The sequence below is a fragment of the Lagopus leucura genome, unplaced genomic scaffold (assembly GCF_019238085.1).
Source record: "Lagopus leucura isolate 7727_CA_CO unplaced genomic scaffold, USGS_WTPT01 Super-Scaffold_739, whole genome shotgun sequence".
Lineage (NCBI taxonomy): Eukaryota > Metazoa > Chordata > Aves > Galliformes > Phasianidae > Lagopus > Lagopus leucura.
Window position 1 is genome coordinate 6,525,250 of NW_024962255.1, and position 13,941 is coordinate 6,539,190.

A 13,941-nucleotide genomic window follows, 5' to 3' on the forward strand; every position below is an offset into this window, starting at 1 on the left:
ATTTTAAATGAGGAGATACCACTGGATCAGCTGGTTTGACATCATATAATCAATTTATACTTTAAGAGAGACCAGGACCTCACATTTAGCTCAGTAGTATGTCCCAGGAAGTATCTACTTCTTCATTTGACTGTTTTAGCAAAAATTTATACTCATTATACTATTCCACTCACATTTAATAAGCATAAAACACAAGATGCAAAAAGCAATATTTTTTAAATCATAAAGAGTTATTTGCATGAATAACTCTAGTTTCCTTTTATTGTGCTGACAATTCCTATATACTTTTTCTAATAGGTGAATAAGCTGCATCATAAGCAACTATGAAGGAACACTCAAAAGAAAAGAGTTTTTGACGTTTTACCTAGATTTAACAGAAAGGTCATCCTGAAGGGTTTGGCTGGACAGGGAACAGGCAGTTACCTGGCCTGTTTGAATTTCACAAATGAAACAATTCCTAAATCAAGAATTATCTATGGAAATTACTCAACTAGTAAATAGAATAAAGATATTAAATTCATGTCATTTCAAGCTAACCACAAATGACTGTCGACAACAACAACAAAAAAGATAAATTATAAATTGGTTTTCAAAAAACTGTTCTTGACAAGTATACTTTTTCCTTCAGAACAGAATGTGAACCACAACACTATTTAGAATCCATATCTTGGGAAATATCCAATGCCATGAATAACACAACAGATGATCAGCAAGCTCTCCTCGAAACCAAAACTCTCAGCATGCTCAAAGCCATAACTCAGACGAAAACCCAGAAGTCCTAGCCATGTAGGCCAGGAAACAACAACGGTAATTGCATTTATTATTTAAGGAAAGGGATAGCAAAGTGATGAGTGTGTCTTGCAGCAGGTACGTGTAGCCCCAAGGGAGGAGGCAATGTGTCCTACAGCCCTCTGGCGCAAAGTCTTTTTATCTCAGTAAATGCACCACTTTGTATCACTGACATATGTGAGCAGTCTGGAAAAAGTCTTTTGGGGAAACAGTCACTGCAAGTCCTCCTGTTTTTCTGATAACTTAAATATTTTATTTTAGCTCCTAACTAAAATATATACATGATGAGCAAGATAAAGCAAATTCAGTCATCTCTCTTCTTTTTGGATAAGCAATCCCTGACTTAAAACACATGAGAGAAGCTAATCACCACTTCCCAGGATGGCTCTTCTTTAAAATGACGTCCTGTTAACATAATATTACATGTGCAGACAGTGATAGGACAAGAGGGAATGGCTTTAAACTAAAAAAGGGGACATTTAGATAGGATGTTAGGAGGAAATTATTTACTCAGAGGGTGGTGAGGCAGTGGCACGGGCTGCCCAGAGAAGCTGTGGATGCCCCATCCCTGTAGGTGTTCAAGGCCAGGTTGGATGAGGCAGAGCAGCCTGATCTGGGGTGGCCATCCTGCCCACAACAGGGGCTTGGAACTTGATAATCATTAATGTCCCTTCTAACACAAGCCATTCTGTGATTCTGTGATAAATCTCCATTTTCTAGCAGAACTAGAACATGTAACTTGTACCGTCTATCTACTTGTGTCTATTCCAGTCCTTTCACTACTAACTTATGACACCATTCGGGCAATTTCAACCTAATTTATAGAGTTAAGACTTCTGAATCATTAATCATTAGTCGGCAACTGTGTCAAATAGAGACAGTTACACTCTGGTGGGAAGTCAGTTTCATCTCAACATGTATTAATCCTGCAAGTCAGGAACCAGCCAAGCATCTCCGTGTGTCCATTTAGCAGATGGGCATGTTAGCTGCAAGAGACAAAGTGAGAAAGAGGATTAGAAGAGTATCAGGTACAAGTTCATAGGAAATCATATTCTAGTAGATTAGATAACTTATTTGTAAATTTCTTATATAAGTCTCCCTTAGCAATTATTCTAAATTAATTTTGGCAGTGTTATGCCAATATTTTGTTCCTGTTCCTGCACTTTCTGCAAAAGTGCCTTCTAAATAATGCTCTGCAGCACCATAAACACATTTTCTTATGTCTTGTTCTAGTCATATAATGAAGGTCAGTCCTCAGAAATGAAAGCAGAGAATTCAGTAGCTAGAGTTTGGTAGAAGTAAGAAAAAAGATAGGTACTGGCAGAAGGAGCTGTACAGAAGCTGTCCATTGCTCCCCCTTCCAGCTTCTTCCAGTCTACCTGCCTTGTCACCACTGACAAGACTTGATAACATTTTATGTGCTGTCCTTCAACCCTTTTTTATATCAACCTCATGGTTAGTTTTGCTGGTTTGCCCTTAATTGGTACCATATTTCAACATATCCAAAGATGGTAACATATCATCAAGCAATGAAATAAAATGACTGAATCTCCCTCCCCTATTTAACCAACAGCTTCATTTCTCTGGAGCACTTCTTCACTCAGAGCAAGAAGAAAGCCAAGGGTCCATGATGTGAATAAAAACTTGCCTTCTCTACTTCTTTAAATCTCATTTTTATTTTTGTAATTCTCCCTTTTCCTCAGGTTATTTAAGATGACAGCAGTCTCCTCTCATGTGCACTGCAGAACTAAAACTATTTTCAGAAGCAGCAGACTCGAGTGAGAAATAACATCTATAAAACTTGTCCAGTTGGGTTACTTGATCTGTGTAATACTTCAAGACATCTATTATTACAGATTTACTGGACTTCCTCACTCTCCTTGAACATTACCTGCTTGCTATCTTTTTTCTTGATAAGAACAGCAACGATATAACCTCAGGAGGATTTTTTCTCTCCCCCTTGAGATGTGTATCCTTATAGATTGTACTTTGTGATCCTCTCGACTCAGAAGTGTTCCCTGAGTAAATGCTATTGAATCTTGTAGCTACAATGCTACTCCCCTGCCATATGTATTTTCTGCACAGATCATGGCCCTTTTCTCGCTTCTGGCACAAAAGCATGCTGAGAAGGAATGCATGGAAGGGCCATGATATCTCCCTTAGCACGTATTGTGTTCCCTTTCTTTTAGCCCGTGGAAGCTACAACAACCTCATCTGACAAAGGACAGAGAGAAAATATGTTACAGAATAAAGTGACAATGCAGCAAATAGAACTCACATGTGAGAGGAAGGACGTATTGCAGCAGGAAGGCGACAGCTCTGTGTGAAGCCTGAGGTCAGTGTGCATGGCCATAAGGGCACCTGCTGGCTTTCTGACCCACCTACCAGAGACACTGAGAGGAACAGAGGAGGCAGAGGAATCTCCTTGTGTCTGGTTTCAGTGAACCAGCATGTGGGTGGAGATAAGCTGAGGAGGCTAAAGAGGCTAACTAGCCTAAATAACATTTCTGTGAGTCCTGTCAGGAAAAAGAACGCTCACAGCCAGTACATGTTGATCCTTTGAATTGCTAAGCAGAAAACAAACTAAAAACACAAGTGGTTCTATCTCAGTTCAGTACGTCCAAATTCATTTGCTTGTATTGCTATCACTTAGATGAATTTTTCTTCAAAAAATAAATCATAGTCTTAGGAAAAACTGTTAGCTCTGCAGCTGCAATAAGGCAATGAATGAGACAGGACAGAGCCCTTGCAGATGTTCAGACCACCTGCATTTTTTTTTTTTTTTTTTGCAAGACATCGTAAAACTAGTTAATAAAGGATATAAGAATGTTTCTGTCTAAAATGTATGTCACTTCAATACTTAGAGCTAACTTTTCATGAGTTAGATAAATACTTAGAGCTAAACAATTGTCATGAGTTTCATATAGTCTTCTGTCTACTATTATAAGGCTGATGAGCCTTTTAATGCAAACTTTTCTCATTGGCACACTGATTTCTCAATCATTCTCCTTCTGGATAATTAAATGGTCAAAACTATTCCATCTCTGTTTAACCAACCAAAAGCACTTTATTAGAAACCACTCCCCTACCAAGAAGATTCACCAAATCTAAAAATGAGCTTTTGATGGGAATTTGTCTGGTTATTGGTGAAATTCCATTTTAATTCCTACTCTCCCTTCCCCACTTGAAGATGCTGGACTCTCCAGATTCTGGATCCCAGTACAGTCTAATGGAGAGATGTGGGAACATTGTTAGAAGCATAAATAGAGGAGCATCCTGCAGGACTAAAAAGAGGTGTCAGGCAGCCCTGAGCAGCAGACAGCTGAGGGAAGCCAGGCTGGGGCTTCTTGTAGCTCCCGAGTAAAGCTGTGTTTTCAGGTATCAGTTTTTTGGCTTTTCTTTCCAGGTATTTTTCAGGTCCTCAAAATATTGAGCAGCTGCTCAGTGAAAGCCAGAATTCACAACGGTTTCTCCTGTCACAAACCCAAAGCAGAAGCAGGCAGAAATCACCTGGCACACTGCAGGGGAAGCAGATTCTGCTTCCATGGTCAGTTAAATGAGAGTAGCTTACTGTTTCCTGAATGGTAAGGAAGAACGAATATGAACTGTTACACTCTCAGATAAAAAAATAATAGGTCATCCACTTTTGGTTTTCTTTTGTGATGCTTTCCTATGAGAGGGATGACTACGGCCTAAGGGGGAAAATCAGAATAATTTTACTAACAAGATATTCTGGTATTTGACGTATTAATTAAAAGGTAGCAATGGTCACTAAAGCAAATGCACTTTCAATTATACAACTGTCCAAAATTACACCACTTTCTTAGATGCTTTTGTGTTGTAACTGTTACTGCTTATACATGTTAGATAAAATGAATAAAAAGAAAACCGATTGGTGCATTTTAGAGCAGCCATTAAAATACCATTGAATTCTCTATAATCCTTCAGAAAACCAGAAAAATACCAGTAAAGTATATTTCATTAGTGGTTGGAGTGTTTAGGCGATCATGAGAGATGTTGTACAGATTCATAGCATAAATACACTGGGGACTCTTTAAAACTGAAACTTTTCTCTTGACTTCATATTGTTCTATATATTACAAAACTTTGTATATGTCAGTGTAGAGGTTATTTTAAACGGGTTTCATCAGTTCAATATTTCTGTTTGTTAGTATTTAGCCACCACAGAATGGAAAAGAACAAAATATGGTTTAAGTATTACTGTCAACTAATAGGTACTAAAACCAACTTGCTAGGGGGGTCAAAGCAAACAAATCTTACCCTTTTCTCTCTATATATGATCAACATCTGAAATGCCACAGTTATTTGACCTCTTAGGAAACGCATAAAACAGCACCACCAGGAATCTTTGTTGGAGCTTGTTGTCTTGGGCACCGCAGGCAGACAGAAATGCAGCTATGTGTTTTAATTAGGCCACAACTTGATTAACTTTGCACACTGGGGATCCCTCCCAGCACTGACCAGTGCAGTGCAGTGAGTGCTCCTTGTTCCGGTCCCCTCCCAGCACCTGACCCAACCATGGGCTTCCCAGGGCTCAGCAGGGCTGCTGGGCAGGGAGGGACAGAGGGGCCTGCCTCTGCCCACCTGTACCCTGGCAGCCAGCAAGCCCTGGCCCCTTCACCTGCTGCATCTCAAGGTACTCCTCTAACACTGCTTTAAAGTCATGTATGCTGGGAAATCCCGCTCATCTAAGGGCTACCTTGCATAGATAAAGATCCTATACAGCAAGAGGAATATAACCTGATCTACAGCACATGCCATCACCCTAGGAAAAGAAAAAAGGAAGAAAACATAATCATTAGTCCCATTTATAAGACCACTACAGTTATCTTTGCTAGTATCACTTTCCAAAACCACTGAAATAAATAAAATAAATACCAGTTTCTTGTTAAAGTTAATTAAAAATGCACTTTTTTTTGTTTTGTTTTGTGGGTAGGAAGAAATAGCAAAAGATGTAAAATCTCATTCTCTTCTAGGATCAGACCAGATGTGAGGTTTCCAAATAGTGGTGGGGGAGCTTTGTTTTACCTTCAAGTGTTCCAATTTGATTTCTCTTCTGCTATTGCTTCTTCCTTTACCTGTTACAGATTTTTCATTTTTATCTCATTTAAAGTGATACTTGAAGTGCTAGATTTTGCAATGCTAAACCATATTTGATCTTGCAGGAGTGCTGCCTTCTGCCGCAGTGGAATTCTGAGAAAGTCAAGCTGCAGCCGTGAAATACTTCATGTCATCAGGAAGATGTCTTCTATCAGAATATCTGAGAAGAGTAATGCTCAGCATGTTCAAATCATCCTTTTATTTGACTGTTCAAACATAACTATAAAAGACTTATATTCAGCACTTTCATCTCATATAGCATCACATTGGCATGGTAACAACAGTAAACAGAGTAATGATCCTCCTCCTGTGATCACAGAGCTCTGCCAAAGCCAACGATTTGAAATGACCATATGCATTCCAAATCAGCAGCTTTTCAAAAGACATAATAGCAACCAGCGCAGGAAGTCAAAACGTGCTTAGCTGCCCTGGCACATTCACAAAAAGAGCACGAGCACTTTGCAATTGATTTGAGACCACAAAATAAATACATTTTAATATGCTCTGATATGTTTCACTCATGAAGTTTACTTTATCTTCCTTCATTGCTCCATTCAGACGTGGACAGCCCATATGTTGTGCCCACACTGTGACATTTGCTCTCTGAGACCATACCTTGTGTGTGCGTGCTGAGCCCCACCTACACAGACCCACACCTGTATTCTGACATGAGCTCTGCAGCTGCATTTCTTGGCAGAAGAGCTTTCCCTCTCACGCCCTCCCCTTTCCTTTGTGCAACCCTTCCTTTACAGCGATAGCTGCAGAATTTCAGAAGTAGCTGCAGAATCTTCTACAACAAATAATCTGTGCAACTATGCAACCTCCCTGAAAACGCCTGTCTTTTCCATTTCTTTTTCTTGAAGCAAAGAATGATGTACTTGGAATACTACATATAATTTAGCCTCAGCAAAATACAGCGTGTACCGTGATGTGAGCCTTGATTTGTTTTCTTTGCCAGTCTATTACCTCAATCAACGTAGCTGGAGAAGGTACAAGAGTAAATCGAGTTGTGGAAATGATCCTTGAATTAAGTTGAGAATGAAGAGAATTCACAGCATTGTCATTTGGGCACATACTAGAAACTGAATTATTATGCTAGACCTTTCTAATAAACCTTTGTATTAGAAAGGTCTGATTTCTTGCAATTCATTTCAAGAACACATTATAATCTATCAACAGGCAAAACAAACAAATAAAACCCTGTGACCATCTATGTAATCTACACTGCAGCTGGATTCTGGAGGGTACTGTGAATAGAAAACGAGTAAGCTGACAGATATAATACATGAAAGGAATTAAAAGCAAACCTGGTAGTAAATGTGTATCTTACAGCTACTTTCTGCCCCACTCCAGATAGTGCCATTGTTTGAACTCACAATTTCCATAGCAGCATATTCCATGATGAAAATGTGATTGCTTTTCCTGTCCATACTTCGTTCCCCTAACCTGTCAGGAACAACAGGGCACAGTTTTGTGCACTCACTTGAGTCACTGCTACCAAAACAGGAGGTAACTAGGTAAGTTAGGTAATAAAACAGTTCTAAACTGTTAGACTAAAACAGTTCCCTTTTAGCCATAGCATGGCTTGTCCCTAGGGCCATGTAGACACTGGATTTTTACATGGTATCTCTGCTAGATGCAATTGGAAAATGAGGTTTCCAGCTCCGTGTTTTATTTAATATGTATGTACATTCACAGGCACATACTTAAACTCAGATCAAAAGCAATATTACTAGACAATCCATTTAAACTGCTCATGGAATAACAGCTCAGTTCAGGCAGCACTTCCTTTTCACTTCTGCTGGGGATCCCTCTATGTCCATTTCTAATGCTTCTCTGGGGGATTTTACCACAAGCCTTTTCACTGCCCCCACATACCCACTCCCATGGAGTCCAGTATTGGCGCCTGGCATGCATGCGTGCCTTCCTCTCACTCTAACCTTACTATGGATCAAGATCTGAAATCCTGATCATTACAGAGAAGTGGCAGACAGCACTATCTGGCGTTAAGTTCCTTCATTTGTCCTAGACTCTACCATATTCCTGCTTTCAAAAGTAGCCTTGTCCCAGAATATTCCCCAGCCACCTCAGCTGCCCCACAGCATCCCTCTGCAGTAAGGAAATAAGAGTGCTTCTCACCCAAGCACTGCCTGCAGAGTGTGGCCAGAGCAGCCTCCTGCCACTTAGGAGTGCAGGGGTCACACCAAGCATGCAGAAAGAACAAGGGCTTCTGTCACAAGGTTCCAAACAGTGTCATTTCTACATGGTTTCTGAGGATGAAGAGGTGCCCTCTCAGATGGTTCATTTAATGTCGCTTGTAGGGCTAGCTCTGCCCACAGCCCAAGCAGGGCCAGGGTTAGGCAGCTCGCTGTGGCCCACAGCTCACTTTCATGGGACTGGAAGAAGGTGAATAACACTGCTCTCACTGCAGACTGCAGAGAGGTTAAAGAAGTGCTCCTATGCATTTCATGAGAAATCTATGGAAACGTACATTTGAAAAGCAAAGCTGTTTGCTAAGCCCAAAGTTGCCTAAACTTGTTCATGGATAGTCTTTGTGTAAGCCCTGCAGCACCCTTCCAAAGGCTGTGTGGTACATGCTATTGATAATACATACCTTTACTTCATTCTAGTGGTTCGCACAGGATGTCTATGCCATAGAAGCTTCTTTTCCAGGTGACCGTCTTGGGAAGCGCTAAAAGGAGGCTGTTGCATCTCTCTGCAACATATGGTTCAGTTTGGATATTTGGCAGAATTTATTCTCAGAAAGAGTGGTGAGGCACTGGCACAGGCTGCCCAGGAAGGTGGTGGCGTTACCATCCCTAGAGGTGTCCAAGAAACATGCAGATGTGGTACGTGGGGACACGGTTAGTGGACACGATGGGGATGGTTTGATGGTTGGACTTGATGATCTTAGGGGTCTTTTCTAACCTTGATGGTTATGTAATTCTATAATTCAGGAGTCTGCCCTGCCACCTCACAGAAATTCAGAGCTCTGTGCGTGTGTCAGGGAAAAGGCAGGTCTGATGGCTCTTCCCACTCCCACAGCTGAGTGCCTGCAGAGCACACTGTGGTGTTCTGTACTGAAGCTGGAACACAAACTGCTGTGAGAGGAAGATGAGGAACTAAGTTCCCGTCCAGCATCCTTGCCTTCTTCCTTCCCTTTTCTCTCCACTGTCCATTTTCCTTTCTTGGTTTGCATTAATTTTTCTCTTCCAGAAGTACAAATAACATCATCATTTGTCCATTTCTTTACTACTTGTATGAATAGCAAATTGATTTCATCAAGAGAAGAACATGGTGTGGGTAAGGAAGGCTTCCTTACTTCTAAATAGCCTCTGATGGATACAATTTCTGGTTCCTGGTACACAGCCAGCTCCAGCAGTCTGTGCCTTTAAATAATGTGGCAGGGGACATTTTAAATGTGCAGTGTGACCTTGTGCAAGAACAAAGGTCAGACAAGTAAAATGTAATAATTTGAGAGATTTTTCTTTTCAAAGACCATATGCTGTCTCATAAATCTGTACGTACTAATAAGACTCATATATCACCCAGGGTGTGACGTACACGAAAGAATTAACTGAAACCTTTTCTTTTAAAAGAGAATTGTGCTTTCAAAAGATGCCAGATTCACAGCACTAGTGAGTGATAACCTGTTTGTCTGCGCTAAAGAAATTACATAGCTAGTGGTATGTTTCTCATTACTATTTCATTAAACCCTTTAGCTCTGACCTGTAAGGAACAGCTCTGAAGGTGAACGCTGGGTTTTATCTCCACATCTGTTCTTCATAAATGGGAGCTGAAAGAGGGTGCAGCAGGGATGCTGACAGTGGGAGGAAGGAAGCTGTAAGGCAAGGGCCTGCTTTGAGGTGCAGCAGCTGACCAGCCTGAGCTGGATGCATCTCAAAATCTTTATACCAGAGTTTGGCCCCCCAAATGACCTTTCAATGTCACTACCTCCACTACACTAGCATAAGGAACAGAAAACTTGCTTACTTCTAATTGCTCTGGCAACTATGTAATTTTCCTCTTTTTTCCCTTTAATTGCTGCTGAGATGAATTTGCAGGCAGAATAAACTAGGAGAATGTATTGGCATTGTAAACCTTGTGCATATTGTCATTTTATTTCACCAGAATCATTTTTTTTTCCTAAAGTAAACCTTCCTGAAATCGTTCTTCAAATGAGTCAATTACAAATATGTAAATACATAAAATTCACATTGTATTATACAATGTATTTTGTTTTTATGGTAACAAGTAAAATATACTTCAGCACAGATTTTTCACAGATGATTCTGTGGATTGCTCTGTGGGTACTAAATGCATCATGTGCTGCTCCCAAGAGCCTTAGGAAAATACACCTTATTTTTGTTACTTCTTTACAGAATTCTGTACAATTGAGTACATCTATGCAATTACAGTCCCTTTCTAAAGAAGACATCAAAATCACTGTGTTGTTTCAATACCATAGCAATGCCCATTCTGGAACCCCTGATAAGTGAAAGATGAAGTTACGACTTCCTACCTGACATAACGGAGCTATCAGTCTGACCCTGCATCTGCTAACAGCAGAATGGATGCACACACACTGAGAACTCCTGTTGATGCCCACATATTCAAATGGCCACAGAGAGCTATGTGATTTATCCGATTACCCTTTGATTTACTGCCTTTGTGTTAACTACACGCATGCAGCCTACATCTTTCCAGAGTATTAATAGTGATGTTGGCACTGCCCCCACCAAAAAGAGAGGGGTCTTTACAACGCAGACAGGGGCACCCAGTAATACTTGATGCCAACAGTGCAGGCCATGATTTGAGAGCAGCACCATTTGCAAGGTGAGATGCTGCACTGCACTCTGCCATATGGCAGCTGCAAATGGCTTCACAGAGCAGCCTGCCTGAAAGTGGGTGGCAATGCCTGCAGGTCCCCATCCCTGCAGTGATGAAGACAGGTTGTAGCAAAGGCCTGGGAGTGCCTTCACTGAACCAGTGGAAGTGCTGGGGGAGCACCAGCATCAAAATGTGCAGCTGTGTTAAGAATTTTAGAGCAGCCATTGGGACTGAATCAATGTGAAATTGCATAGGTCATCATTTCCATGCTTCTTAATACTCTGCTTGTTTGGGGTCTTAATGTTATTTTAAAAAGAAGTTTTGTTCATTTTGTTGACCCGTTCTTTTGTTTTATAGTGTATCCACATTATATATAGAGGTTGCAGATGAAGTAAGTCAGAAATGCATATCAGCCCATAGATTTTTTGCATTCAAAGTGACTTCTGATTCTGCAGTGCTGCTAAATTAAAAAAACTTCCAGACAGCAGCAATGCCTATTGCTCCTTCTCTTTCCTTAGTCTTAAGGCTCTAAACTGATGGGGGATCACTGTGGCATTCAGTGATTAATGCAGGAGTCAGGGGAAGTACTGGCCCACACTGTGGGCAAGTGGGAGCCTACAGACAATGCAGCAGAGCTGTTAGCTGCACAAGGTGTGCCTCGGGCAGAGGGCTGCCAGGCTGGCAGTGTGCTGGAGGATCCCTATGCAGAGGAAAAACCTGAACTATCTCATATGCAGATGAGAAAGGCAAGTGGCAGTTAATGCAGACTAAGCACTGGGCTTATGATGTTAGGTGTGAGCGACTATTATTCACATTGATATGCAGGTCATCACCAGCATAACCTGGTCAAGATTTGGATTTCAGTAAATCACAGAGCACAGTTTCATTATTCAGCCAATTGGCCACATGTAATTAGTTTAACTACTTATGTCTGAAATAGGATTTTGAAACAACCACTTATAACACAAGGGGCTAAAAGGAGAAACTGGCTCAGGATGTCCTCCTGTCTGTCCCCAAACATCCCCGCAGGGAACAGCCTCTCTCTTCCTGCCCATTCTTTGGTATGCTCTCTGCCTCTCAGGCCTTGCTGCTCCCACCCCTGCCAGTACACAGTGACAGCTTCAGCCCTCTGAACATTTCCCTAGGCCCTCACAGTACAAATCTCTTGCTTTTGTCTAGATGAGGCCTCTGGAGCTTTCCTCCGAGGTGAGGAGAAGCTGCAGCATGGAGAAGCTGCAGCTGCAGGAGAAGCAAGTAGACTGTTAAACACAACTGAAAAAAACATACAAGGAAAAAGGAGTCAAGAACAAACATGAAGGAAACAACAGCACACTTCTGCTACTTGCCTTGAGATCTCATCAAAGCGTGTCCTTAATTATGGTCAGAGCCCGCCTGACTTGCTTCTCACACAGCAATCCTTTTTAAATGGAGCACAGTGAGCCAGCTCTGTGCACTGAGTTCTGCATACAGCTCAGGCAGCACCAGGTGGAGGCTGCTGGGAGGACCCAGGTGCAGAAGGCATCCCAAGCAGGCCAGAAGAACGCTGCCACTGACTTGCCAGGATGGGAACATTCACTTCTTTTGCAAAGAATTTATCGTGAGCATCACATTCTCAGCCCCAGGGTTATCTTTACCTGGAACCCATGATAAATTCAGACTGAATGCAAACAGACGCATTCCCAGTGCTGGAGTTATGAGCCCAGTGTTGAGGCTGCAGACCAAGACAGCGCTAATGTTGAGTGACAAATCTGAATGGGCCCAGGGCTCCTGGGAGCACCTCTTGCTCCTTCTGAAGGAAACGTGGATTGGGAATACTCAAACCACACTGGAGCTGCCCTTTCCTCACAGAGGAGTGTCTCCACACATATCTCAAGCTGGGGCTGGCTGTAGGACTTCCTTATGAGGCTTATTTTCATGTGACTGAGGGAGACAGCTGAGCCCCAAATATCTGAAGTTATTAAAAACACAGAGCAGCCTGGATAGAAGCCATTGTTAGATATTGCCAAAGAGTTTCAAAAGATACATTTTTCTCTTTTTTTTCATTCCCAGAATGATTCATTTTCCTTGAAAAATTAATCCTAGTTTACAACAGGCTCTATTCATTAACTGGAACTATTAGAAAGCCATCCTGTATTATTTCCAGTGGCTCACCATCTCTCTGCTCAGCCCACCTCTCTCACTAGTTGGGGAATTTTCCCATCACTCTGGGAGCACCACCAATCAGTTGTCAGGAGTTCTCCTGCAGCTAGATGCTCCTGATCTATCTCCTACTCCTTTCATGAATATTTAAGGAAAAAACAAAAACAACTAAACAAAAAAAACTTACTACTCCCCCCTTTCTGTTTTCTCTAAGAAGAAATAGTTTTTTCCCCTTTCTTTTGTGGAGGGGGTTAAAATATTTGGAAATCAACCACGAGCATCTCAGACAATGTGTTCTGCTCATCCATGTCTATATTTATGACCCAGGCTGGATGGCGCTTTGAGCAACCTGGTCCAGTGGAAGGTGTCTGGAGGGACTGGAACTAGACGATCTTAAAGGTCCCTTTCAACCCAGACCATTCTACAGTTCCATGATTCTGTGATCTAAATGGTTCTAAAGGATGCCTTTAGATGAGAAGCAGTACTCCCTGGGAAGAAACAACTGAGCCTGTAGTCTCAAGGTCACAACTGAAGGTAGCATAAACAACTCAGGAATGTTATTTGACACTAAATGCCTCTTGATTTATTTTCCTGTGCACAGCTTTGTCTTTCTAAATATTTTAAATATTTCTCTTTTATCTTTCGTTTCGACAGAAGAAAATATTGAGGAAGAGGTAGAAGCCAGGGTCCCTTGTGGCAAGAAGACACTGAGTTTAGGCTGTTCTTTCTCTTTGGACCACAACACAGAACCCTCAGCCCCCCAAACTCCTTGGAAAGCCTGCTGCCACCTGCAGGGAGTCACCTGTGGCTCTCCTTCCAGCTGACCCCCTCCCAGATCCCAGGTGCTCTCCTTGGGTGCTTTCATGGTCCCTTCCCTCCCCCTAGGTAGGCTTGTGAAGACAGCAAAGACCTGGGCTTTGAAAAGCCGTCAGTGATCAATAGAGAGAAATGAAAGAGGGAGATTTGTTAGCTCTGTGTTACCAAGTCATCCTGTCACAGCTTTTTGACCTAAGAAGGAAGCTCTGCAGTCTCCTTTTATTTTCTTCACTCACTGTATCAGCC

General features: G+C 41.7%; 1 long non-coding RNA gene across 1 annotated transcript in view; it reads right to left on the minus strand.

The window, feature by feature from the left end:
• Window positions 1–1,741: 1,741 nt before the first annotated feature.
• LOC122175220 overlaps window positions 1,742–13,941 on the minus strand; it is a 114,491-nt gene continuing 102,291 nt past the window's right edge. Inside the window, exon 3 of the long non-coding RNA XR_006177351.1 lies at window positions 1,742–1,775. This is a non-coding gene — a long non-coding RNA (uncharacterized LOC122175220). The remainder of the gene's footprint in view (window positions 1,776–13,941) is intronic.